Source organism: Ictidomys tridecemlineatus, chromosome 6 (assembly GCF_052094955.1).
Source record: "Ictidomys tridecemlineatus isolate mIctTri1 chromosome 6, mIctTri1.hap1, whole genome shotgun sequence".
Lineage (NCBI taxonomy): Eukaryota > Metazoa > Chordata > Mammalia > Rodentia > Sciuridae > Ictidomys > Ictidomys tridecemlineatus.
The window spans coordinates 116,772,065-116,796,798 of NC_135482.1; the positions used below are offsets into that span (position 1 = coordinate 116,772,065).

At 35.8% G+C, this 24,734-nt stretch overlaps 1 long non-coding RNA gene across 1 annotated transcript; it reads left to right on the forward strand.

Moving 5' to 3' along the window:
* Positions 1-14,870: 14,870 nt before the first annotated feature.
* LOC144364998 (uncharacterized) lies at positions 14,871-23,653 on the forward strand. The gene is made up of 3 exons (XR_013423238.1): positions 14,871-15,993; positions 18,279-18,317; positions 23,301-23,653. It is a non-coding gene; the product is annotated as an uncharacterized LOC144364998 (long non-coding RNA).
* The last annotated feature ends 1,081 nt before the right edge of the window (positions 23,654-24,734 follow it).

Below are 24,734 nucleotides of genomic sequence, written 5' to 3' on the forward strand. Positions count from 1 at the left end.
GCATTTTGCCAGAGGGAGTGGTTTGTGAAGTAAAGCCAACGAGCCATTAAGTGTGGAGATTCCTTATTGGTTGACTGATGTATTTAGTTTATGTTAATTAGATAAGCTGTGTGGAATGTATAAATACCATTCCTGTCCTACAATAAATGGCTCCTACTCCTGCTGTATCAATGTACACAAGTTGCTCATCACCCCCCGGTTATTTTGCTGCAGCCGGACTGCGGCAGTATATATTTATATAAAATATATAATGAATTATGAATTGTCAAGTAGGAAAACAAAAATTAGTTTCACCTGACTATGTCACATATTCAGAAATAAAGAACTAACCACTGGATACGAAAGCATTTGGAACACGTGCTCATCTGCAAGGCACCCAGCATTTACCAAGACAGTGTTATAAAACAGCAGTTCTGAAAGATGTGACTAGGTGTTTCTAAGCCAGGTCACTTTGAAAGCATGATAGGCTAGAATCCTCTTGCAGATTCCCAGCACATACACATATTAACCTGTTAAAGATTTTGAGATGCCCTAAGGGATAGGAACATGTTTAATCTGTTTAGCTCAGCATTTTCCAAACTTCAAGCAGAGAACATTAGCTGGCTGTGTACTTGTTAACAAGAAGACACTGGTTTAGATCACTGTTTTTGCTCAGTGACAGACAGTTTTTGCTTAGCAAAAGCAATATAGAGGTCAAAAGCTTAACTAATGCTTTAAGAGCTTAGGGAAATAGACTAGAGTTATGAGAGTCATGGGATTCAGGTAGGATTAGAGTATTGTGGGAGCCCAGAGAGGACATCTATTCTTACAGACCCTAGTCTGCATCCTGAAGGGTCAGTTTTAAATTAACTGGGTGATGACTCAGTCAATGCATTTTTATTCATATATTCCAAAATATTTTCTGAAAACCTAAGAACTGTGTAAGGTTTTGAACGACCAACAATAAAAAAATAAATAAAATTAAAAAAATAAATTAAAAAAATGAAAATAAATAAATAAATAAATAAATAAATAAAGATAGAGCAGTGCACAAAACTGAGGAGAATTCTTGTCTTCATGGATTATATGTTTTAGTGGGGAAGACAGATGATAAATTGTGAGAACACATAAAATACCATACTTGATTGCATGGTAATAAGCACTAAAGAGAAAACTCCAGTAATAAGAAGATAAGGGAGGGTGTGTGATGCTGTATGTGATGAGGTGATACAGTTAGCTAGGGTTGCTAAAAAGTCTCATTTAGAAGGTGACATTTGAACATAGAGCTGGATGAAGTGAGAGAGCTAAACAGAAATGACCTGGGCAGAAGGAATAGGAAGTGCAAAAGAGTGGGGAGAAGGAGTACCCTGGCATGTCTGAGAAGCAGCGAGGAAGCCAGTGTATGGGAATGGAATGTGCGCACAAAGGGGTATGGGAGATGAGGCCAGGAGAGTAAGTGGAGCCAGATCATGGAGAACTGTATGTCATTTCCTGGTCTTTGGCTTCTAGTTTAAGTGAGATTGCAAGGAACAGAAAGGACTTAAGAATGCAGAAAAGAACCAGGATCTAACTTAAGGTTGATAAGATAACTCTGCTGCTCTATAGGAAGTGATCTGAAGAGGGCATGTGTCTGGGCGAATAATGGGAAGTGAATTCCTTGGCAGTAAGTGATATCCAGGGGAAAGGTGAGTGTGACTTGGATCAGGGCGGGATTCAGGGAGGTGGTGCAGGATGGTCAGGTTCTGGGTCTATTCTGCAAAAGTATGCTTGGGGAGAGTTTGCTGGAGAGTCAACAGATGGGAGAGAACAAGATGAGTCAAGGATGACCCCTAAGGCTGTGGCATGAGTAACAAGAAGGATGCACTTGTCACTTTTCAAGCATGGAAGATGATGAAAGGAGCAGGCTGGGAAGGAAAATGAGGAATTCTGTTCTGGAACATGAGTTTGGATTGTTCATTAGACACCCAGGTGATATTGTTCAGTAGAAGTGTAATATATGAGTGTGCCTTTCAGGCGGAGTGCACCTTGAAATAGAAGTGAGGAGTTATAAGCACTGAGAGAGTATTTGAAGCCATTAGACTGGATTAGATGCCCAAGCGAATGTTGACAGGAAAGGGAGGAGATTGAAATATTTGACATGGAGATCTATTTTTGTCAGTAGTTTTTTTCCATATTTTTAGTAGCTGTAGATGGACATAATGCCTTTATTTTATTGTTTATTTTTATGTTGGGCTGAGGATTGAACCTAGTGCTTCATGCATGCTAGTCAAGCGCTCTGCCACTGAGCTATAGCCACCAGCCCCTGTCACTAGTTTTTAAGAGCAAATTTCTTGGAAATATTGAAACACTAGGCTTAAGAACAAATAGCTTTTTTTTTCTTTTGCCAAATAGCAAAAAGAACTTCTATTAAATAAAAGTAAAACCCCAAGACCCTGAGCCCTGGGTTTATATGAAGAAGTTTCTAGTCTGAGCAGGGGAGGAAGCTGAGGAGGAGCCAACAGATAGGATTTAGGTGTGAGGCAGGCGAGTGAGCAGACTTGGCAAAGGGGGACATGGCAACCTTTGGACCAGATAAGGCCCAGAATTGGCCCTTGACTCAAAAAGGAAGTGGTCTTCTGAGGCAGGAGAACTGTTTCATAGAGTGATAGGGCAAAAATGCCAGGAAGAATGGGGAAAGGGACTTGGATAGAACATAAGCCACTCAGTATCATCTGGCAAGTCCTATGACCAAATTTCTGCTTGATAATTGTTCTATCAATACAACATTGTTCTTGCAGTCCCTAAACCCACTTGCTTCCTCCCACCATATCTCTGCCTTTTGTGCAAGCCCCCCCTATCAACTGTCAACTGCCTTCACTGTCTTTCTTAAACTAATCACTAAATCACTAGCTTTACAATGCATGCAATGACAGCCCAAAATCTAAGCACTTTACCTGATTTTTCTTTTCTAACAAATCTGCTGTGATTTTAGTCATCTTAAAAATAACTGAAATCTCTCTCACCACCTTATACCCTACTATCAAACTAAATAAACAAGAGCTGGGGTTGTAGCTCATTGGTGAAGTGCTTACCTAGCACATGAGAGGAATTGTCTTTGATCCTCAGCACCACATTAAAAAAAAAGAGATAAAAAACCATAATGTTTGGGTTGTTATTTGGAGTCTTTACTGCAGAAGAAATAGAGAAAGAGGCTGTTAACAGTTCAGAGTAAAGAGGGGAAGAGACGTTTGTTTCAGTGTAGAATCCTTAATTTTTATGATTTTCTTCTGAAACTTTTAAAATTTTCATCTAAAAAAACTTTTTAGTTGTCAATGGACCTTTATTTTATTTATTTTTATGCAGTGCTGAGAATCAAACCCAGGGCCTCACACATGCTAGGCAAGCGCTCTACTACTGAGCCACAGCCACAGCCAAAATTTTCATTTTTAATAGTGATAAAATATGCATAACTCAAAATTTACCATCTTAATCATTTTTAGGTGTACACTTCAATACTGTTGGAATGTTCAAATTGTGCAGTAGATCTTGAGAACTTTTTTATCTTGTGGAAGAACTGAACTCTGTACCCATTAAACAACGTCCATTCCCTTCTTCCCCCAACCCCTAGCAAGTACCATTCTACTTTCTGTTTGTAAGAATTTAACTTCTCTAAGTACTTCATCTGAGTAAAATCACAGTATTTATCTTTTTGTTATCAAGGCTCATCCATGTTGTATCATGTGTCAGAATTTCTACCTTTTGAATGTTGAATATTTCATTTGTGTATCCTTTCACCTGTTGATGGTCATATGGGTTGCTTCCACCTCTTGGTTGTTGTGGCTAACACTTCAATGAACCTAAGTGTACAAGTATTACTCAAGTCCTTGTTTTCACTTGTTTTGGACATGTACCCAGAACTGAAATTTCTGGATCATACTGGTATTCTATGTTTAATGTTTTGAGGATCTGCCATACTCTTCTGTATATTGTGGCCAAGTAGATTCAGTGAAATAAATGATAAAAGCATAGATCTAAAAGTTAGTAGACCATGATTTTGTTTCATCTGCTTTTGCCACTTGCTAGTCAGGAGATTTAGGAAGATTACTTTTCTGATCCTCAGTTTGATTACCTGGAAAATGAAAAACAGTAATTCCCTGATAGCCTCTGGGCCTCACTCATTTACTTGTTGAAGGGGTATGTGTGTCGGAAGCCTTGCTCTAGGACTGGGCCTGCAACAATGAGCAGACAGACAAGGTTCTTGCTCTTTGGAAGTTTACAGTCTGATGGATTTTAGCAATGAGAACAGAAACTGGCTATGAGAGTGCTCAGTAAACTGTAAATCACCAAGAAAATATTAGTGTTATGCTTGCTCCATTGAAGTTTTCTTCTGGAATGTTTGGGTTGTTATTTGAGCAATAAATTGATGGAAAAAGAAAATAAAAAGAAATGATAGGTATCTCTGTCATAGAAGTTAAGTCCTTACATGAAATAGGCAGATATTCAATATTTGTTGAATGTGTAAAGGAAGGTATTGGGATTTGGAAATTCAGTGTTAGAGGATCTAAATTTTATGTCTCTTTGTTAAATCTTCAGAAATAATAAATCCATTTTTATTGGTTATTCAAAACATTACAAAACTCTTGACATATCATATTTCATCATTCAATTCAAGTGGGTTATTAACTACCATTTTTACCCCAAATACAGATTGCAGAATCATATCAATTACACATACACATTTTTACATAATGCCATATTAGTAACTGTTGTATTCTGCTACCTTTCCTATTCTCTACATCCCCCCTCCACTCCCCTCCCATCTTCTCTCGCTACCCCATCTGTTGTAATTCAATTCTTTCTCTTATTTTTTCCCTTCCCCCTCAAATTCTCTTATGTGTAATTTTGTATACCAATGAGGGTCTCCTTCCAATTCCATGCAATTTCCCTTTTCTCTCCCTTTCCCTCCCACCTCATGTCTCTATTTAAAGTTGATCTTTTCCTCCTGCTCTTCCTCCCTGCTCTGTTCTTAGTTGTTCTCATTATATCAAAGAAGAAATTTGGCATATGTTTTTTAGGGATTGGCTAGCTTCACTGAGCATAATCTGCTCTAATGCCATCCATTTCCCTGCAAATTCCATGATTTTGTCATTTTTTAGTGCTGCATAATACAGCATTGTGCATAAATGCCACATTTTTAAAATCCATTCATCTATTGAAAGGCATCTTGGTTGGTTCCACAGTCTAGCTATTGTGAATTGTGCTGCTATGAACATCTATGTGGCAGTATCCCTGTATTACACTCTTTTAAGGTCTTCAGGGAATAGTCCAAGAAGGGCAATAGCTGGGTCAAATGGTGGTTCCATTCCCAGCTTTCCCAGGAATCTCCAAACTGCTTGCCAAATTGGCCTCACCAATTTGCAGTCCCACTAGCAATGTACAAGAGTACCCTTTTCCCCACATCCTCGCCAGCACTTGTTGTTGTTTGCCTTCATAATGGCTGCTAATCTTACTAGAGTGAGATGGTATCTTAGGGTGGTTTTGATTTGCATTTCTCTGACTGCTAGCGATGGTGAGCATTTTTTCATGTACTTTTTGATTGATTGTATGTCGTCCTCTGAGAAGTGTCTGTTCAGGTCTTTGGCCCATTTGTTGATTGGGTTATTTGTTATCTTATTGTTTAATTTTTTGAGTTCTTTGTATACTCTGGATATTAGGGCTCTATCTGAATTGTGAGGAGTAAAAATTTGTTCCAAGGATGTAGGCTCCCTATTTACCTCTCTTATTGTTTCTTTTGCTGAGAAAAAACTTTTTAGTTTGAGTAAGTCCCATTTGTTGATTCTAGTTATTAACTCTTGTGCTATGGGTGTCCAATTAAGGAATTTGGAGCCCGATCTCACAATATGTAGATCGGAGCCAACTTTTCTTCTATCAGATGCAGAGTCTCTGATTTGATATCAAACTCTTTGATCCATATTGAGTTAACTTTTGTGCATGGCGAGAGAAAGGGATTCAGTTTCGTTTTGTTGCATATGGATTTCCAGTTTTCCCAGCACCATTTGTTGAAGATGCTATCCTTCCTCCATTGCATGCTTTTAGCCCCTTTATCAAATATAAAAAAGTTGTAATTTTGTGGATTGGTCTCTGTGTCCTCTATTTTGTACCATTGGTCCACCCGCCTGTTTTGGTATCAGTACCATGCTGTTTTTGTTACTATTGCTCTGTAGTATAGTTTGAAGTCTGGTATCGCTATACTGCCTGATTCACACTTCCTGCTTAGCGTTATTTTTGCTATTCTGGGTCTTTTATTTTTCCATATGAATTTCATGATTGCTTTATCTATTTCTACAAGAAATGCCGTTGGGATTTTGATTGGCATTGCATTAAACCTATAGAGAACTTTTGGTAATATCGCCATTTTGATGATGTTAGTTCTTCCTATCCATGAACAGGGTATATTTTTCCATCTTCTAAGGTCTTCTTCTATTTCTCTCTTTAGGGTTCTGTAGTTTTCATTGTATAAATCTTTTACCTCTTTTGTTAGGTTGATTCCCAAGTATTTTATTTTTATTTTGAGGATATTGTGAATGGGGTGGTTGTCCTCATTTCCATTTCAGAAGATTTGTCACTGATATACAGGAATGCCTTTGATTTATGCATGTTGATTTTATATTCTGCCACTTTGCTAAGTTCACTTATTAGCTCTAGTAGTTTCTTTGTAGACCCTTTTGGGTCTGTTAGATATAGTATCATATCATCCACATATAGTGATAATTTAAGTTCTTCTTTTCCTATTTTTATGCCTTTAATTTCTTTCGTCTGTCTAATTGCTCTGGCTAGTATTTCGAGGACTAAATTGAATAGAAGTGGTGAGAGAGGGCATCCCTGTCTTGTTCCAGATTTTAGAGGAAATGCCTTCAGTTTTTCTCCACTCAGAATGATGCTAGCCTGAGGCTTAGCATATCTAGCTTTTACAATGTTGAGGTAAGTTTCTTTTATCCCTAGTTTTTCTAGTTTTTGAATGTAAAGAGATGCTGAACTTTGTCAAATGCTTTTTCTGCATCTATCGAGATGATCATGTGGTTCTTATGGTTAAGCCTATTGATGTGGTGAAAAACATTTATTGATTTCCATATATTGAACCAGCCTTGCATCCCAGGGATGAATCCTAGTTGATCATGGTGCACAATTTTTTTGATATGCTTTTGTATTCGATTTGCCAGGATTTTATTGAGGATTTTTGCATCTAAGTTCATCAGAGATATTGGTCTGTAGTTTTCTTTCCTTGAAGTGTCTTTGTCTGGTTTTGGGATCAGGGTGATGTTGGCCTCATAGAATGAATTTGGAAGAGCTCCTTCTTTTTATATTTATTGAAATAATTTTAAAAGTATTCGTATTAATTCTTCTTTGAAGGTTTTGTAAAACTCTGCTGTATTTCCATTGGGTCCAGGGTTTTTCTTGGTTGGTAGTCTGTTGATGGCTTCTTCTATTTTGTCCTTTGTTATTGGTCTGTTTAAATTGTGTGTATCTTCCTGACTCAATCTGGGCAAATTATATGACTTAAGAAATTTATTGATATCTTCACTATCTTCTATTTTATTGGAATATAGGGTTTCAAAATAATTTCTAATTATCTTCTGTATTTCTGTAGTGTCCGTTGTGATATTGCCTTTTTCATCCTGTATGTTAGTTATTTGAGCTCTCTCTCTTCTCTTTGTTAGCATGGCTAAGCGTCTGTCGATCTTATTTATTTTTTCAAAGAACCAACGTTTTGTTTTATCAATTTTTTCAATGTTTTTTCTTGTTTCAATTTCATTGATTACCACTCTGGTTTTAATTATTTCTTGACCTCTACTACATTTGTTGTTTTGCTATTCTTTTTCTAGGGTTTTGAGATGAAGTGTGAGTTCATTGATTTGTTGGTTTTCCCTTTTTTTGAGGAATGAACTCTAGGAAATGAATTTCCCTCTTAAAACTGCTTTCATTGTGTCCCATAGATTCTGATATGTCGTGTCTGTATTTTCATTTATCTCCAAGAATTTTTTGATTTCTTCTTTTATGTCTTATGTAACCCACTAATCATTCAGTAACATATTGTTCATTTTCCAGGTGATGCAGGATTTTTCCTTCCTTCTTTTATCATTGATTTCCAGTTTTATTCCATTATGATCAGATAAGATGCATAGTATTATCTCCACAACTTTATATTTACTAATAGTTGCCCTTTGGCATAATATATGGTCTATCTCTGAGAAGGATCCATGTGCTGCTGAGAAGAACATGTATCCACTTGATAATGGTTGGTATATTCTATATATGTCGGTTAAGTCTAGGTTATTGATTGTGTTATTGAGTTCTATAGTTTCTTTATTCAGCTTTTGTCTAGAGGATCTGTCCAATGGAGAGTGTGGTGTGTTGAAGTCACCCCTAATTATTGTGTTGTGGTCTATTTGACTCCTGAACTTGAGGAGAGTTTGTTTTATGAACATTGCAGCACCATTGTTTGATGCATACATATTGATAATTGTTATGTCTTGTTGGTGGATGGTTCCTTTTAACAGTGTATAGTGTCCTTCTTTATCCCTTTTGATTAACTTAGGTTTGAAGTTGATTTTATTCGATATGAGTATGGCCACTCCTGCTTGCTTCCGAGGACCATGTGAGTAGTATGATTTTTCCCAACCTTTCACTGTCAGTCTGTGTATGTCTTTTCCTATCATATGAGTCTCCTGAAGGCAGCATATTGTTGGATTTGTTTTTTTAATCTAGGTTATTAGCCTATGTCTCTTAATTGGTGAATTTAAGCCATTAACATTTAACGTTACTATTAAAATATGGTTAGTACTACTCGTCATGCTTGTTTATTTGTTTATTTTAATATGTCTAGTTTTTCCTTTTTGGTTATTTTTTTTCCTTCCCTTTACTGAGTTACCTCCCACTGTTAGTTTTGAGTGCTGTTTTTCAATTCCTCTTCTTGTAGTGTTTTGCTCAAGATACCTTGCAGTGCTTGTTTTCTGGCTGCGAATTCTTTTATCTTTTGTTTATCATGAAATATTTTAATTTCATTGTCAAATCTGAAGCTTAATTTTGCTGCATACAGTATTCTTGGTTGGAATCCATTATTTTTTAGTGTTTGAAATATGTTGTTCCAGGATCTTCTTGCTTTCAATGTCTCTGATGAAAAATCAGCCATTAACCTAATTGGTTTACCCCTGAATGTAATCTGCCTCCTTTCTCTCCTTGCTTTTAATATTCTCTCCTTGTTCTGTATGTTAGATATCTTCATAATTATGTGTCTTGGAGTTGGTCTATTATGGTTTTGAATGTTTGGGGTCCTGTAGGCTTCCAGGATTTGGCAATCCATTCCATCTTTCATATCTGGGAAGTTTTCTAGGATTATTTCATTCAATAGATTGTTCATTCCTTTGGTTTGAATCCCTATGCCTTCTTCTATCCCAATGACTCTCAGGTTTGTTTTTTTATGACATCCCATATCTCTTGGATACATTGCTCGTGTATTTTAAGCATCCTTTCTGTGTTGACTATATTCTTTTCAAGTTGATAAATGTTGTCTTCATTATCTGATGTTCTGGCTTCTACTTGATCTAGTCTATTTGTAATATTCTCCTTTGAGTTTTTAATTTGGTTTATGGTTTCCTGCATTTCTAGGATTACTGTTTGATTCTTTTTTTTAAATCTCTATTTCCTGGTAGAGCTCGATCTTAGCCATTTGAATTTGCTTATTTAATTCCTTTTCAAAATATGCTTTCATTGTTTGAACTTGCTGTCTAAAGTCTTCTCTAAGATTCCATTCCATCTGAGTTAGGTATGCCTTGAGTTCTTTCTCTGTCCATTTTTCTGATGCCTCTAGGTTCTCCTGTGTATTTAAATTGTCCTGCATTGTTTGTACTCCTTTTTTTCCTTGTTTTTTCATGGTGCTCAAGTTACTTTCCAACTCTGTTTGACTGCTGTGTTTCTGTTTTCTCCTTTAAATTTGTTTTGGTTTTTATAGTTCCACTATCTCTCCTTTGTGTTAGGAGTCAATGTTTAGAGATGTTGGATTTAATTGTGATTTAAGGATAAATTCATTAGTTTCACTAAAGGCCTTCAGATTTTGATGGCATATAGAGAATTGAGGTTTGGATTTAGGATTTTATGTTAAGGTTGGGTGATTTGATGATATGGAGGTTAGTATATGTTAGCTTCTTTGGGGGGTTGCTCAAATGCAGGTGGATATTAACAAGAAAATAGACAGGAGTACTTGGAGGTAGTTAAGGGCTTAGGCAGACTATAGACCTATTCATAGTATTCATCTATTTGCATTTAGTAAGTTATATGTAATCTGGGTGTTCATGCTTAAGAGGAAAGATGGGTAAAAGGTAAGGATGCAAACCAAGAAAAAGAGAGGGAGAGAAGAAAGAAAGAGAAAAGAATAGAAAAGAAAAGAAATGATGATGATGATAATAATAATAATAATAATAATATGCAGTAAAATAAACATTACAATTGAAAAAATACAATTGAAGAAAAAAATAATTTAACAATAAAACATTTAAAATTAAAAACTTAAAGAATTAAAAAATGAGAAAAGAGAAACAAACAAACAAAAAAGGGCACTGTTAGGCTTCAATTTTCTTCACTTCCAGTAGGTGGTGCTATGCCTTCCAGTCCAAGATTTTGCCCTCTGGCTGTAGGATACAGTTCTTGTGAGGCCGCTCCCCCCCTCCAACCCCCTGGTGTCTCTCAAAAACCTGTTAGCTTAAGTTTATTCCTGGTCTCTTGTCCCCTGGCTTCTCCTGCTAGCCAGGCCTTCCCCAGTGTGATGCCTCTTGGCAGTTCAAATTGTACTCTGGGCCTGCAGTTTGCTGGGTGTGTTGGGTGGCTATTGGGAACCAGCATCTTATTGTTTTGATTTTTTCCGCTTGCCCCTCCCCTAGAACTGGCAAGACAGGTTTTGTTTTCGATGCTGATGGGAGGGGGAGTTGGAGGTCAGGTGCCTTTACCCTTCCCCACGTCTTTATGCAGGCTCCTTCTGATAATCCCTTCCCCGGAAAGCTGGGGAGAGATTTTATGCGAATTCTCTGCTGTATGGGAGATGGGCTGAATAACACACACCTGTTCTATTGCTGCAATCTGTCGGAAACTGGCGATGGTGATGTCAGCTCTCCAAGATGGTGGCCACTGGCTTCCTTGGTGGACTGTCCAGTGTGGGGGATAGAATTGGACCGCTTCCTTCCCCTGTCTCAAACCCCGAACTCAGCCCGGAGGTCAGTGAGGGCACAGCTGGCAGGACTCCACAGAATTAACAGCGCTGTTTCTCTCTGCTTGCTGGCCACTTCTCGGCACCCCGAGTTCTGACACTTTTCAATTATATAAATATCTAATAAATTCCAAAAGTTCTAAGGATGTGGACTGTGATACTTCATTTTTACACTCATTTGCACAGGACCCTGAGTGTTGACACTAATAAGCACTGGTGTGGCTGTGCGGGGCTAGCTCAACAGCTCCTTAGCAGATGGCTTTTTTCCATTTCTTCTCCTCTACAGGCAAACATGTTGAAGACATATTTGGTGAGTTGTTTAATGAGGCTAACAACTTCTACATCAGAGCAAATTCTCTTTAAGACAGAACTGATGGCCTTGCTGTCAACATTACCTAGCTGGATTCCACAGTCGAAGAGGGTAGGTAATTGCATGAAAGCAGTGAGCTAGAAGTGATGTTGACAAGACGGTAGTAATTAATTGCAGTGTAATTACTGCTTTTTCCTTGGGGTAGTATGTTGACATTTCATCTCATCGTTTCCTAGAAGAATAGTGAGGAAAACCCTACAACATTGGGTTAATTAGTGATGAAAAGATTCACATCTTGTTTATCTCATACACCATGCATTTTGCATTTGCTATTTTATGTATATATATATATATATATTACAATTATATATAAATGTAGTATTTGTTCTAAAGGCTTCTTCAAATATATTCAGTAGTAGAAGTCCTAATATAGGTTAATGGTAGTTGTTTTGAAAATACATTCTTGCCTAAAACAGAACCATCCAAAGAGATAGTCCAACGAAGAGGGAGGGTCATAGGTTTATGATGACAAAGAGTAAAACCTTTAGCCTAATTGTTAGGGTTGATGCTTATGAATAATCTTGGTGATTCTGCCAATTTAAAAAAGTTATTAATCTCAGAAATAGCAGTTACCAAAGGCCTTTAAGCTCAGGTTTTAAAATAACATTATCCAAACACTATGTAAGTTAACTGAAAATCATTTTGATTATATTTCCTAAAATTGTGGCAGTTGCAATAAAATTTAGACCATCAGTAATTCCTTTTTAAAAATTTCATTTTCAGTATTTTTTGAATGAAAGACTGAGATTAGACTGGAATAAATTTGCTAAAAAAATTGCAAAATACACCATTCATATTTGCTTTGAGAAAACCATTCAAGTTATGGATTATTTTTAGAATTTCTAAATTATTTTAGAATTTCTCTCATTGTTTTAAAATGATCCCAGCATTTGATTTTTGTATTTTACCTATTTATAGTAGTATCAATAAAAATAAGCTGTAAGTTAAAGAGCATAGTTTATTTGTGAAATTTATCTCTCATTATTTTAAAAAGTATATTTGTTCGTGCTCAAAGGTAAAGTTAAATTAGTATCAATATCCATTATGAATGTTCTGACTTTTCCAACAATAGGAAGCTAAAAACATGCTCTTTTAAATCAGATTTTTGAATTTTTTAGGGCTGGAGTTATGGCTCAGTGGTAGAGTGCTTGCCTAGCATGTGTGAGGCAGTGGGTTCGATTCTCAGCACCACAGATAAATAAGTAAATAAAATGAAGGTCTATCAACATCAACAACTAATAAAAATATTTTTAAAAACTAAAAATAAAAAATTAAATGGCAATTTTGTCAGTTGAGATAAGGAATTCATAACATCTTAAGTCTATTATTCAGTTTTAAAATTGATAGCACAGGTGATTGTTTTTTTTTTTTAGACGAACACAAAACCTTTTTTTAATTTCATTTATTAATCTTTATGTGGTGCTGAGGATTGAACCCAGTGCCTAACACATGCCAGGCAGTATTCTACCACTGAGCTCCAGCCCAGCACATGTGATTTTTAATATTCAAATTTATTAGGTTTTTATGTTGGCTTTTTGAATTGAAATGATTATGATAAACTTTATGCTGGAAAAGGTTAATCTCTAGGTGAAATTTTATGACATTTTATAGTATGTGTCATATCTTTACAATCCCTTTTGAATTAAGATTTTAATCTTATTATTTTCTTTCATATGGATATGAGAATGGAAGAGATATTTGACTGAAATATAGGAAATATAGCTCACCTTTTTATATTCCTTGGGGGGTGAAGGCTGGAAAATGTTTTGTCACATAACAACTTGAATTAGTTTCGGTGGCCAAGCTGGTGGGTTAATAGGATCAGTGTACTCTCCACAAAAAGTTTATATCAAAGTCAGATGAGTGAACAAATGAAAATGTAAATGCTATACAGACACAAGAAAGAAATATATCTAGCACTGATATTTTCACTCCTTTGTATAGTTTTGTTTCATAAGTCAAGCAACTCAATTTCTAGGACTTTATGTTAAGAAACTTTTTTTGTCTTTCCTTAATGTCAGTGTTGTAAAATCTTAATGTGTTATTTACACTTGTGCGATTTTTGTACAAGTATAAGGTATTATACTTAAACTACTATTAACTGAGGTTTTTCCCCTCGGATGCCAAAATCTATGTATTTACATGCCTTTTTATACTCATAACTATATTCCCATGTGGTTTCTGAGAAGGAATGTTTAAAGAATCTGAAGCTCTACTACTTAGGTCCAGTGAAAAATTTCATCTCTACAGAGGAAGAAAAGCCATAATTTGACCATATTTTAGAGAAAACTGTTACCTCTAAGCGAGGAGGGACGGTCATTTTCTTTAAGCATGGTTTTAAATGAACAATTTAAAAAACCATCATTTGGTTATTACAGGAGATGTTTACTATAGTGGGTCAATTGATACTTATTCCTAAATGGTTAAAAATTCTATATAATTATATATATATATATATATATATATATATATATATATATATGTATATATATATCCTTATATAATTTAACTAGGGGGACTTTGCTCTAAACAGTATCACTACAGGACATCAACATGAAAAAGCTTTCAAAAGTTCTACAGTTCAAGATCAGCAGGTGGTTTCAAAGAACAGCATTCCTAATCCTGTTGCTGACATTTACAACCAGAGTGATAAACCTCCACCTCTGAACATCCTGACATCTTACAGGTATGGTTTCCCACATCCTCAAAGTGTTTTTAGTCATTGTGGATGGAGAGTTAGACAGTGTTGGAAACACACTATGTACTGGATGTATCCTGGATAGCTCATTTGGGTTAAAAGAATTCTTTCAAACTTTCAAAACAATAATACTCTTGAAATTAGTCCCTGGTGCTAGATTACTAAAGTTCTGGTATTTCAGGATACATATCACTTACCAGGAGAAGTTTGAACTCTGATTTTAACTCTTAGACTTGGATCTTTTAGGTGGAAGTGAGCATTTTATATAATGGCTTTATGTGTGATTATCTTGTTGTTACTTATGTTCAAAGCCACTTCAAAAGCAGCAGCACAGTTTATTTATAATGTAGCAAAATATCTGTCTCAGTGCTTTAGCACTGCAGAGACATTTATTATTAATTCAGAAAAATGTATTCTACAGTGTTAGGGGTTTTTAAGGGTGAAAATAGAGTCACAAAATTAACTTTCCGTTATTGTTAAAATGGTAAGATACATTGTAAGAACCAAATTTCTAAGAAAAAGGACAGAAAAATTTTAAAGGCTTTTTCCTCTGTTCTCCATCTTTGTTCCCTGTATTAGTCAGCTTTTTATTGTAGTGACTAAAATACTTGATAAGAACAAGTTAGAGGAGGAAAGACTTATTTCGGCTCATGGTTTCAGAGGTTTGAGTCCATGATCAGCCTTCCATTTTGTTGGACTTGAAGTGAGGCAGAGGATTGTGGTGGATGGGCATGGCAGAGGAATGCTGCTCAGTTCATGGATACCAGGAAGCAAAGAGAGAAAGGAAGGGACTGGGGGGAAGATAAAACCTTTTAGGGCACACCCACAAAGACCTGCTTCCCCCAACCAGGTACCACCTCCCAAAAGTCCATTTAACCATCAGTGGATTAGTCCACCTATGTAATCAGACCCCTCATGATCCAGTCACTTCTCAAAAACCCCACCTCGGAATACTGCTATATTGGAAACACAAGACACTGGATTCTGGATTTAAACTACAACACTCTCCTCTTTGGAGGCCACTTATTTCACCTCTGCCCAGCACAGATTGTGGAAATCTGTGGCCCTAGAGTCAGTGCTGCCAGCTGATGCTCCCACAGGGCCTTGGAGAATACTGTGTGTTCTTTGTATGTGTCACTGCCTTGACATTCCTGCCTGCAGGGCCCTCCTCAGGGAGAGTTTAGAGTTTCCCCAGTCTCATTTTCCATCTTTTCTGGGATCAACAAGGCTTGGAGATACCTTTTATCACAGCTCTATCAGGATAGGGCAGTTGAAACTGAGTCCCTTTTTTCCTGCATGGACAGAAAAGATTCTCTCAAAACAAATGTAAGAGCTCCCTATAAACTGATGGGAGATGAGCAGGATTCCTCCCTAAGAAGTTTGTATAAAAATGGAACAAGTGTGCTTGCTGGAGGTTATAGGGCACACATTTTTTAAATATATGATACATATGAATAAAAGCATGGTAATCCTGGTGTACTAGTCAACTTTTGAATTCCTGTGACCAAAAGACTGGACAGAAAAAACTTAAGTGGAGGAAATGTTTACTTTGGCTCATGATTTCTGATTTTTAATCCATGGTCAGCCAACTGCATAGCTCTGGGCCCAAGATGAAGCAGAATATAATGGCATAACAACATGGTGAAGGGACATGGAAACCAGGAAAGAGAAAGAACTGTACTCACCAAGGACAAAATATAAACCCCAAAGGTACACTCCCAGTGACCTACATCTTCCAGTCACACCCTACTTGCCTACAGTTACTGTCTATTTAATCCATTCCAATGGATTAATCCACGATTAGGTTATGTCTCCCATAACCCTAAATATTCTTGCATTGTTTCACACATGAGCTTTTGGGGGACACCTGATATCTAAACCATCACACCTAGTATTTTTGTGACTGCTTTCATTTTTAATATTTTTTTGTAGTTAAGATGGGAAGAATGCCTTTATTTGTTTATTTTTATGTGGTGCTAAGTATCAAACCAAGGCCTCACACATACCAGGCAAGTCCTCTTCCACTGAGCTATAACTCCAGTCCCTTGTGACTGCTTTCATTTGATAAATGTTTTTCCAGGACAATTTCAGTTTTATTTAGCACTGGCAGCCGCACTATAAACACTGTAGTGTAAGGGCTTGCTTATTAGAATTCTCCTACCTGATATTATTAAGGAAGCTCACTAAAAATTTTGTGTTAAAGAAAATAATCCAGAATATCCAATGAACCACATGTATTTGACTAATCAAGATCATTATTAAATATTTGTAGTGATTTAAATTTTAATTGCATAAAATGATTTTATATATTATAATGTACATAAAATACATAATGTGTACTTATTCAGTCTTTTGGAAAATAAAGCATGTCTTTGGTTTTTTAATAATGTGTTTTAAGATTAGCAGTGGCAGCCCAAATCTACTTTTCATTCATAATTGAGATACATAAAACATAAAATTACGCATTTGAACTTAAATGTATCACTGTGACATGATGAAATGTGGTTAGATGATGATAAACATTAGACATATCTGCTTTTAGTCTTAAGTCAGGATTGGCATTTGTTTACTTCATTGAGCTTCTATCTTCATTAGAGTATTAACTGCATTTTTAAAAGCAAGAATATGCATTTTAGACATCTTTAACTTTGCAGCAAGTTCCTCGGTTTTCATATAATTCTATATTCAAGGCCTTAGTGTCTTAGGGAACCAAATTTTCTTTTTCACAATTATGTTACTAATAAAATCTCTATCATACAAGCTGCTTACAAATTGGGAAACTAGAAGAAAGGAAGGGTGTTAAATAATCCAAGGTTAAAGTATATATAGAAAGAGTTGCACTGGTTTGTTAGTGATCTTCAGACACAGTGACTAGAATAGCCATGGTAGGAATATGGGCCTTAGCATTTTATAGTGAGAAGCCTGCAAGAGATGACATAGCAGGAACTTTAAGGATAGACCTTTTCCCTTTTTTCTTCCTGTGTTAGCTTTCTTTTCTTGGGCATAAGCTCTTTCCTGTTCATACTCATTTAACTGATTTTGCATCTCAGTACCTTAAATGACTTACTGAAATATTAGTATGAAGTATGAATGTACTGCTTCCTCTTGGGAAGTCTACAGGCCACATGCTTTTTAAAAACATTAGTGTTATAGAGAGTTTACTTTGCATCATGATTTTTTGGTACATTCCTATTGATTTATATTACACTTTGAATTCAGATTGGCTACATTGTTCTTGGTTGCATGATAAGTGAGTAATTTTTTATGAGGCCTTTGAAATATTCCTAAGACCACAGTATTTGAAGAAGTACTTGACACTAAAATGACCACAAGTGAATGAACTTGCTTTGAAAATATATAGTTTATTGCTTTTTTTCCTAGTTCCAATTCTATCTTATGAAAATTTTCTTTGCTGATTGAATTTACAGATATTGGGCAACCTAGTTGAGAAAAAGAGACAGCACTTTATAGTTTTTATTCTAATAATATTGAAGCTCAGAGTAGAAGTAAATGTATCTAAGAGTCCATTCATCCCTGTGTATACCTCCCTGTTGGAATAAACAAAATATTTCCTGAAATATAAACACTCAGTATTCATGAGCTTCATTGTGATTTTTACAGAGCAATTTTCTATTCTTAATTCTGAATGTGTAAGAATATTTTTGTTATTCTGGAACATGTTGCTGTTTGTACATTTTTCCACATTTTTTCAAAAGGAAATTTAGAGAATTAATAATGTATACGATAGTTAAGATATCCTCTTCAAATATTACAATGCCATGAGTTAAAATTAAATTCACATTAAGATGTCCTCTGCAAATGTTACAATGCCATGAGTTAAAATTAAATTCACATTAACATGCATATGAAAGTATCTAACAATCTATTCCCCCTTACTTTTAATACATTGATTCATAGAGATGATAAGAAGGATGGGCTAAAGTTCTATACTGATCCTTCCTATTTCTTTGGCCTATGGGGAAAAAATGCTACAGGATACAGAAGACAAAAGGAAAGAGAAACGGTGTCAAAAGGTAAGTAATCCCACAGTGGGAATGCTGCATATCACTGTGGATTTGGGATTCTTGTTTAGAAGTAAGTAAATCACTAAGTGCTTTATTTAAATGGTTGAGTTGTTTGATTTAGTACTCAAGGTTTTTATAGAGGGTAAAGAAGATCCTGACAATTCAATGTAACACAGTCATACTATTTTTCAATAACTACTGATTTATTCTCCAGCACTGGCTTTGCTTTAATAATAGTAGTGATTAAAATTTCAATTTTCTTGGTAATCATGTTTTATAGCTTCTCTCTTCTGATCCCTCAATTTTTCATAAAGCAGTCAGCCTTCCATATCAGATACAAGGATGTACTTCTGTCTATTTAACTTTTTTGGTGTCATAATTGACACCTTGGTGAAATGTGCATAGTGGATTGGGAAGCATGTGCAATCTGGGTTCAGAGATGATATTTACTGAAAATAAGCTTCTGTTTGTGGGTAGCCATAGGCAAGAGAATTGCAAGTCAGAATGTTGAGAAACACCTGCCTTATAGGCAGTCATGCAAGCATAATTCTGCTTGCTCAAGTTAAGGAACTTCTGCTTTGAAAATTACCTCTCTGGGGCCAGAACTCAGACTAAGCCACCTAGAAGAGTACTTCTTTGAGGACAAGATTTTGCTAATATTTTTATGTGTAACCTGTGTTTAAAAGTGATGTATAATAAGAATTGTAAAGCATTTCACTGTCATTTATTTTTTTAAAAAATCAATTTAAAAAAGTACCACCCAGTTTTGTTGACAAATATTACAGTGCATTATTTAGGAGAAACATTTAGCATTCTGTGGATTGGCCTTTAGGTTTTGGTGCATTTAGGTATATTTTTTCAGTTGTAGAAAGAAGATTGAAGTATTAAAACAGAATTTTAAAAAGAGAAGATATGTTGCTGAGGATGTAGTTCAGTGGTAGAGTGCTTGCCTAGCATGTGAATGTCTTGGGTACCAGCCCTAGTACTACAAAAGAACAGGGAGAGAGCAGGGGGAAAAGGAGGAAAGGAAAGAAACTGGACTCTGGAAAAAGATTCAAAAGCTGTGAATTATTTGAATACTCAATTTCAGTAAATTTTGTTCATGGCTTAGAAAGATTTAATTGGAATTTTGAAAGAACTGCTGAAGTTCTTCAAGGTATTCAACCAAAGAATAAATGGAAAAGAAACAAGTATGTGTTTATCTCAATCTCTATACTTTTTGACAGTAACTGGGGAAAACCCTAGGACTTTTGAGAGTACCTTCTTTTAAAACTTTCTGTCCTTTTAAAAGGCAGTTTACCTTCTCAATGATTCTTTGGGGAAGAATATTTAATTTTGTGACCTTTTTATTTTGAAGGGAAAATCATCTTTTATGTATGATTATTGTGTCTTCAAAATCATTTGTCATTTCATTAGTTATTTTTTCTCATTTTATATTCCTCAAAAACATACAATTCTGGTAAAAATTCCTGATTCATTCATTCATGTAATAATTTTTGTTAAATGCTGGGTAAGCAGCGATGGAGAAAACAAGACTGTCACACACCTGGATTACAACACAGTGAGGATCCCTGGCCTTATGCTGTCATGAGCCTGGAGCTCATACAGAGAGAGAAGTTCAACAGTGTCAATTCCAAAGAGCTTCACAGTGGAATAAAAAGAAAACGAAGCATGGTAGCCTTCATTTCCAAGGACTTTAGACACCAAGTCATGTTCCATTTTTTTTTTTTTTTACAAACTTGAGGGAAGAAACTAATTTAGAAAATTTGGGAATAAAACAATCCATTTTTTCTGTATTTCAAGTTTCCTCTATTTTTTGATACTTCTAAATCCTAAAAAATTCTGTAAATAAATATGAAGTGTTTATTTTGTTTTGTTTTGAGGATACCAGGGATTAAACCTAGAGGGGCATTAATACATCACCAGCCCCCCTTTAAAATTTTTTTTTATTTTTTATTTTGAGACAGATTCTTGTTAAATTGTTGAAGCTGTCTTTGAACTTGTGATCCTCCTGTCTCAGTCTCTCAGATTGTTGGGATTACAGGCATACACCACCATTCCTGGCCAACTATGAAGTTGTTTTATTTGTTTGTTTGTTTGTTTATACCAGGAATTGAACCCAGTCATTCTTAACTACCAAGCCACATCCCAGCCCTTTTTATTTTTTGTTTTGAGAGAGGGTCTCACTAAGTTGCTGAGTCTGGCTTTGTATTTTGGATCCTACTGCCTCGGGCTTCAGAGCTACTGGGATTACAAGTATGGACCACCATATCTGTACATAGTTACACTGCTACCAAGTATTATAAAGTACAGAGTTTTGTAGGTGAGATGACAAGTAAGGTGGCAGCATACATGCAGAGAAGTGTCAAGGAAGACCTTTGTAAGGAAGTGTTACTCAAGCTGAGGTCTAAAGGATAGATAGCTTTGCAGAGTAAGGGTATGGGTGAGGCATAGATAGTATGGAGGGGCAGAGGGCAGATGAGGCCAGTGTGTTTTAGAATCAAGGGACCTGCTAGGCAGAAATAAGAGTATCCTGGAGTAGGGCACAGGATTTTATTGTAGGCCAATGTTGTTAATATTTGTGGTTGATTCTTGTGTGTGTGTTTGTGTATGTTTGTATGTGTGCATCTTGCATGCATCTTAGGTAGGAATTTAAGACATTTGAAGAAAGTAACACTTAATTCCTAAATATTTCAGCATACATCTCTTAAAAAATAAGAGTAATAGTTATTAATTATTTTTAACACAGTGGTTTCTCATTGGAATAACATTGAAACCCCCCAACACACATACTTGTTTTTTAATATGTAGACAATATATGCTGGCTATAAAGTGCTCAATTAGCACTGAAGGAAATAAAGGCATGCCCTTCCCTGAGAGGAGCTAACTACTGTTTACAGTTTGGTGTGCATTTTTCAAATCTTGTAAGCACATATAAATACATGCATACACATTTAAAAGTATTCTGTATACATAAAATTGTGCTACATGATTTGTACACACCACTGACATTGTTAAAAATGTACTTTATTCTCAATAGTTGTGTAGTATTCTGAAATATAAATGCTCTATCAGTTATTGACTTATTACTATATTAACAAATATAAAAAGTTTCTAAATTGTTGCTTTAATTTAAAAATACTGCAGTGAGTAATCCAGTATCCATGTGCAGGTATTTCTTTAAATTTGTAGAAGTCAAATTGATGTTAATGAAAAGAATGTTAGTTTTGAGATTTGAAAGATGCTATCATATTGCCCCTGACCCTTAAAAGACAGAAGAACTAGTTTGTACTAACAGGTCCCCAGTCCCAAATACTATTTTATTGAATGAGCACCCATTCCCCATCACCTATAGTATACATCTTTTCATATTCTTATTTGCCATTTCTGTATCTTCTGTGAAATTCACGTGTATATACTATGCCACTATATTGCCAAAATTTTTTGGCCCCCTCATCTCCCTTGCAGGATTTGAACTCAGGGGTGCTCAACCACTGAGCCACACCTCTGGCCCTTTTTACTTTTTGTTTTGAGACAGGATCTCACTAAGTTGCTGAGGCTGGCTTTGAACTTAGGATCCTTGAATAACACTAAAAATAACCCAGTTCACTAACTTGAGCCACCTGCCATCATCTAACTTCAGCCATCTTAGTAGCTTTCTAACCCATGCTCCTGTATTTCTTTTTAATCTGTTCTCCACAGTGTAGAGGTCTTTTCAAATGCCTCCTCAAGTCAGCCCCTGCCTTCTCGTTTTTTGGAGATTTCAGTTTAGCTTCTTTTTTTTTTCTCCTAATGCAGTGCTCTCGCTCCTCCTCAGTGGCCTCTTTTGCTGTGCAGGGGCCCATGATGTCTGTAGTATTAATGTCTACTCATGCTGCAAATCTGATCCCTAAGTCCCAGCAGGACACCTCCTGTCTTTCAGACTGGAATGTGTTAGAGATATATGTACATATATTTAAACATATAAATACCTGTATATATAAAAATATAAGTATGTAAATATAAAATATGTATATGTAATATGCATTTTATATAAAATATGTTTTAAAAATATACATACATTTATATTTTATCATATCTTATAATGATACATTTATTTGTGTCATCTTGTAGGCTTTCTTGCTGGACTGCAAGCTCCTTGAGAGCAGAGACCCTTATTGTTCTTTCTTTCTTTGCCATTTGTGTCAGTCGAGCCTGGTACAGTGCCTGGGATGCAGTAAGCTCTAGAAGCTCATTCTTAAAGCATGGATTTGATCATTTAGCCAGTATTTATTGAGTGTATACTCATATGTTGAGGTCCCTAAGAGTGAAGCATAGGAGGTAAGAGCACATAGTTCTTGTCCTTAATGATCATATAATCTTATGAGGGAAGCAGCAGGAACTCACAGATATATACATAGAAGTAACTGTCCTCGCCACTTGAAGAAGGACCTGCATGGGACTTAAGTGTTTATTCAGTACATTTTGCTGTCAGGTAGGGATTGAGCAAGAATGACTCTATGGGCAGGTAAGTTTTTATTTTGTTTTGTCTTAAGCTAGTTTCAGTGTTAAATATTCTATATTAATCTTTTAAGAATTGGGAATAGAAAATTCTGAATTATTGTCTTTGAAAGATAATTGCATGTTAACAATCTAGGAAGTGATTTTTCTGAAGGGTATTGCCAGTGTTTTATGTGTGTGGTACATTTAAAACAGGCTACCAGCCTAATGAAGTGCACATTCTTTACCAAAAATCATAGTAAGCAACTCTAGCAGTTGTAGCACAGTAACATTTTTTTTTTAAATTTAAAGAACTAAGTCTCAGTTACTTTCTGTTGAGTCTGTTTCGAACAAGTATGATGCTTTAGAATTTTCTTAACAGTAGGGTAATCAAAATGTGAATGTCTCTTGTGTGTGAGCTAGCTTGTTTCCTATGCATTGTAACTGCATTTAACCTGCTGTTTTCCTTTCCCTTCTGTCTTGGCATGCTTTCTTTCTTTTCCTGGACATCAGGAGCAAAAGCGTATAGATGGCACCACCTGTCAGGTGAAAAAGGTTAGAAAAGCCAGAAACAGGTGCCAGGAGTGAAATATGATGGCATATGACAAAGAGCTTAGACCCGACAACAGGTTGTCTCAGAGTGTGCACCACAGAGCATCTACCAAGGGATCTCTGTCCCCAGACACTAGATGTGTATGTGTCACAGCCCCCTACCCCATGCTTGGGGCCACTGTATGCTACCTGGTTTTGTTACAATTGGAAATATACCAGCAGTTTGGGGTTTATATGACCCACAATATGTTTCAAAACTCTCCTGAAAACTTACTTATGTATATTTTGATTATTATTACCTAAAGGCAATATTGATTTAAATTGGGTTGCTTTATCTGTTTTTTTAAAAAAATCTCTTTGATTTAAACTTACTCTTCAGTTAATCTAGAGGTAGTTAACATTAATTCAAAATTTGGAGTAACTGCCAATGACTTCAATTTTACTTTAATAATTATTTAGTCCTTTGTTTTTGGCTTTGAATTTTGAATTTTTTTTTTGGTAACTTGTTATCTAAAACTGATCAGCAAGTGATAATTACTGTGACTCAGGAATACCTTCTTGAGCATTTTGATAATCCTCTGGAAGAATGATGAAGAAAAAATGCTTTCCTACTTTAGATAACTAATTTTGTATATTCTGATTTCAGGAGAAAATTTCTGGTGGAGTTTATTTTAAAATTTTAGTGATTAAGAACAAATGTTTCTTTCAGGTGTGAATTAGTAGGTCACATTTGTCACAAAAGGGAGTCATTGGAAGAGATGATAAAAACTGATTAGCCAATTTTAACCTTTGACTTAATTTCTTCCTTCTGGTTTTGTTAAGTTGTAGTCTTCCATTTGCATAGACTCTCAAAGTCATCAACATTTAAAGTTTTGAATAGAGAATTCTTATGTGATTCAAGCATACATCATAAACAGCAGTAACCTCGATCTTGTGTTTTATCTGTGTCCTTTTTCTTCTTTTTTTTTACCTTTGTGGCTTGTCTTAGCAGACTTTAACATGTAGAAGGTGCTAACTGAATATTTGCTGCCGAGACTTATTTGGTAGATGGAGTGGCGCAAATATTCCTACTGAAGTAGATCTGTGTTTCATTGGTAGGATGTGAAGAAAGATTGAGGTCTGCCCCCTTCTCTCCTCTTCCTCTCTCTCTCTCTCTCTCTCTCTCTCTCTCTCTCTCTCTCTCTCTCTCTCTCTCCCCTCTCTCTCCCCCCTGATTTTGGTCATGGGAATTAAACCCAGGACCAATCATTTAGACCAGCCCTTTTTTATATATTTTATTTTGAGACATGAAGTTGCTTAAGCCCACATTAAGTTGCTGAGTCTGGCTTTGAACTTGAGATCCTTCTGCCTCAGCTTCCTAAGTCTTCGGGGTTTATAGGCATGTAGCTTTTACAG